A 4,388-nucleotide genomic window follows, 5' to 3' on the forward strand; every position below is an offset into this window, starting at 1 on the left:
ATCAAATGCACTACCTGAATCTACATACCTAGTCACCTTCTCAAAGAACTCAATCAAGCCTGTCAGACAATCTGTCTCTGACAAAATAAAACTGACTATTCTTCATTAATCCTTGCCTCTCCAAGTTTCACACAGCTGAAATATAACAGATTATAACAAATGAAACAATTGAGATAGTACCACAATGTTTTGATTACTGGCTAGCCAAGTTTCACAGAATGAACATGGGTGGCAAGACAACCAGAGCTAAAATTAACAGTTTTCCCAAGAGCATTAAAACCAATCAATCCAAATCCTGGGATGCATGAAAATGCCCTCATCATCTTTTTGATTTACTGAAACATCACCTACACTTCTAAAGCCTGGACACAATGAGCCCAACAGACAAGAATATACAAACTAGCTCCTATTTCAGGAGGCCTCTGGCAGAAGCAGAGGAGATGGATTTTACATTGTAGAAGTGAATCAGGCTGGAGAAAGTTTCTCTTTCTATTCTTTAAGAAGAAATGTCCAGTAACAAAACTAACTATAAAGAAACATCAAGCAACCAAGAACTTAAAAGATAACTGCAATGTTCATAACTGCTGATAATCAAGTAACACAACAAATTAATCATGATGTTAGCTTAAAATCTTGCATCTCCAGGACATCCAATGAACTCTAAAGGGTACAATTCTTTTGTTTTGTTGGAATTGGACATTATCTTCTTTCAACTTTGCATGTGTGTTTTTGTAAGAAAGGCTTGAAGTCATGTCATTATTAATTTTCTTGGGATTAGCAAGTAGTAAACCCGATTTTTAACTCACTAAAACCTCATGATTGGCAGAGTGCTACAACACATTTCAATTGGTATAGATGCTTGCTAAAAAAAAAAATTAAAACATTTTTGTGACCAAATGGGAGGCTGAAAAGAGAGGAGCCATTTCATTCTTCCTCACCTGTTCTTTTTTTCCCCTCAGTTCTTTGATACTTGATTGTGATTGATTCATTTAATAATCATATTCAAAATTTCTGGAATTGTTTCTTTGCTTCTGCAACTTTGGTGACCTTGAGATGTACAGACTTACTGAGAGGCCAATACCTGTACTCCCCCACAGTCATACCATCCCCATTTTGTATATCTCTGAAGGAGGGCTGTAGGTGCACAGACATGTCCTTGTGTCATGTCTCAAAGCAATTGTACTTCCTGATGTAAGCAGGAATAACAGTAGTCCACTGCATTTTCATCTTCGTCACAACACGTGTTAGAATTCAGCCCCAGATTGACACACTCCCAGTGAATGAACATTTCTTGTCGATGTAGGTGGGGTCTTGAAACAGGCTACATTATAGTCGTGGTGAGAGAGCTTCTCCTTGCTGCTGTCACTCCTGAGTGCTCACTTTTTGATCTGGAAGATGGTGGACTGTGTCTGGTAAGCCCTCTCAGTCTGGGCAGCACAGACACTGCTGTCTTACAGCGCCAGGTTCAATTCCAGCTTTGGGTCATTCTCCCCATGTCCCCATGGGTTTTCTGCGGGTACTTCAGTTTCATCCCACAGTCCAAAGATGTGCAGGTTAGGTGGATTAGAGTCAAAGAGAAGTACAGCAAGGAAACAGACACTTCAGTCCAACTATTGGCTATTCTAAATTGCCCATAGTGTCCAGGGATGTGCCCTTTGGGTGGATTTGCCATGGAAAAATGAGGGGTTATAATGGGTTAGGAATGGGCTGGGATGCTCTTTGGAGTGTTGGTGTGAACTTGGTGGGCCAAATGCCCTACTTCCACACTGTAGAGATTCTAAGGTTGTCCACGATTTTGCAGTTATAGGATCATAGAGTTTTATGGTACAGAAGGAGGCCATAGTGTCTGTACCAGCTCTGAAAGAGCTACCCAGCTAGTTCCACTCTCCAGCCCAATCTCCATAGCCCTCAAACTTAATCCCTTTCAAATAATATATTCAGCTCACTTCTGAAACCTCCTATGCAATCCACCTCTATCACTTTCCCAAATAGTATATTCCAAATCCTAACAACCCTCGAGTAAAGAAGATTTTCCTCATCTCACTCCTAGCCCTGTTGTTGACAATCTTTAAGTGACTTCGAGTTACTGACATACAAACTAGTGGAAATAGAATATCTTTCTTTACTCTTCCAAAATTGTTAATAAATTTTGAACACCTCAATAAAGTCATATCTTAATCTTCTCTGCTCCAAGGACAAGCCCAACTACAGTCAATTGAGAACACAGTTCAGTCCATCATGCAAACCAGCCTCCCATCCATGGAGGCGAAACTGAATACTTCAGATGCTGGAGATTAGAGTCAAGAGTGTGGTGCCGGAAAAGCACAGCAGCTCAGGCATCATCAGAGGAGCCGGAAAATGGACGTTTTGGGCAAATACGCTTCATCAGGAATAAGGCTTGGAGTTCATGGATGGAGAGATAAATGGGAGGGGTGGGGCTGGGGTAAGGTAGCTGAGAGTGCGATAGGTGGATGGAGGAGGGGGTAATGTTGATAGGTCGGAGGGGAGGGTAGAGTGGGTAGGTGGGAAGGAAGATGGACAGGTAGGACAGGTCATGAGGGCAACCCTGAGCTGGAGGAGGAGTTAAAGTGTTCGGCCACAATGCAGCGGGGTTGATTGGTGCGGGTGTCCCGGTGAGGATATAATACAGCAGGGGACCATTGTAGTTAGGAGGAGAGTGTAGCCCTGAGCTGACGCAGGGCTTGAGAATATAATACAGAGGGTTCCTTTGCAGTTCTGAGAGAGTGTGACACCCACATTAATCAACCCCACCGCCCCGTGGCCAAACATTTTAACTCCCCCTCCCACTCTGCCAAGGACATGCAGGTCCTGGGCCTTCTCCAACGCCACTCCCTTACCACCCAATGCCTGGATGAAGAATGCCTCATCTTCTGTCTCAGGACCCTCCAACCCCATTGCATCAATGTAGATTTCACCAGTCTCCTCATTTCCCGTCCCTCCACCTTATCCCAGTTCCAACCTTCGGCTCCCACCCTCATTCCTGATGAAGGACCTTTGCTCGAAACATTGATTTTCCTGCTCCTCGGGTGCTGCCTGACCTGCTGTGCTTTTCCAGCACCAAAGTCTTGACTCCCAAGTATTGACTCTATCTATACATCCCGCTGCATCAGGAAAGCAACAAGCGTAATCTAAGACCCCTCTCACCCCACTTATACTCTCCTCCACCCTCCTTTGTCAATCAGAAGATATAAAAGTTTGTATACACGTATGAAAAGCTTCTTCCCTCTGTTGTCGGCCTTTTAAATGGACTTAATGTTAATCTCTCTCTGCATCTTGGCTGCTATAACATTGTATCCTGTACTCGTTACCCTGATCACACTTTTCACTGTGCCTCGGTACATATGACAATAATAAATCATATCAAATCTCTCGAATCTTTCCTTGTATATAAAATCCTTCATTTCTGGTACCATTCTAGTATATCTTCTTTGAACTCTCTCCAGGGTTTTAACATCCTTTAATAAGGCATTCAGAACTGAACACAACACTCCAAATGTGGTTTGACCAACGATTTGTAGAGATGTAGCATCACATTCTTGCTTTTACTGGTAAGATTTTTAATAATGGCCATGTCAATCAACTCAGATTTGGATTCAATGCAATCTGTCACAGGATAATAAGTTTTCTCCAATCGTTTGTGATAAGCAACTAAACAGCATGTGTTTCAGGCCACCTGACCTAGTTGCTAATGACCCTTTATCCATCTTCAGCAGATAAACTGACAACCACAGAACCAATGCAAAATGGAAAGTTTGAGAAATGGAACTGACAAACTGACAGTTACTTCAGCAGTGGTCCTGGGTCACATTGTTGAGGAGGAGAGGAAGCACCTATTATGCATCAGCATGCCACAGTCTACCCTCGTGAGATCATGATTGATGCCAAAGTGTCACTGGATAGCTCAAACAAGAAGCATGCAATTCTGCACTTTTATAAGTGCAAACATATTGGGAAAAAATAGACAGTGGTGGAGGCAGTCTCAGTGAAACAAAGGGAGTATTAAATGCATAGGTTGACTTATCGTAAACTTGCAGGGGGCCTTCCTGGACCTCTCCATCTCCGTTAATGATGATCGACTTGACACTGACATTTTTTACGAACCCACCAACTCCCACAGCTACTTGGATTACACCTCTTCCCACCCTACCTCCTGCAAAAATGCCAGCCCGTATTCCCAATTCCTCCGCCTCCGCCGTATCTGCTCCCAGGAGAACCAGTTCCACCACAGAACACACCAGTGGCCTCCTTCTTTAGAGACCACAATTTCCCTTCCCACGTGGTAGAAGATGCCCTTCAACGCCTCTCATCCACATCCTGCACCTCCGCCCTCAAATCCCACCCCTCCAACTGTAACAAGGACAGAACCC

The 4,388-nt window shown here is 43.5% G+C and overlaps 1 pseudogene; it reads right to left on the minus strand.

The window, feature by feature from the left end:
* Positions 1 to 1,002: 1,002 nt before the first annotated feature.
* LOC122542029 overlaps positions 1,003 to 4,388 on the minus strand; it is a 4,126-nt pseudogene continuing 740 nt past the window's right edge.

Source organism: Chiloscyllium plagiosum, chromosome 39, assembly GCF_004010195.1.
Source record: "Chiloscyllium plagiosum isolate BGI_BamShark_2017 chromosome 39, ASM401019v2, whole genome shotgun sequence".
NCBI lineage: Eukaryota > Metazoa > Chordata > Chondrichthyes > Orectolobiformes > Hemiscylliidae > Chiloscyllium > Chiloscyllium plagiosum.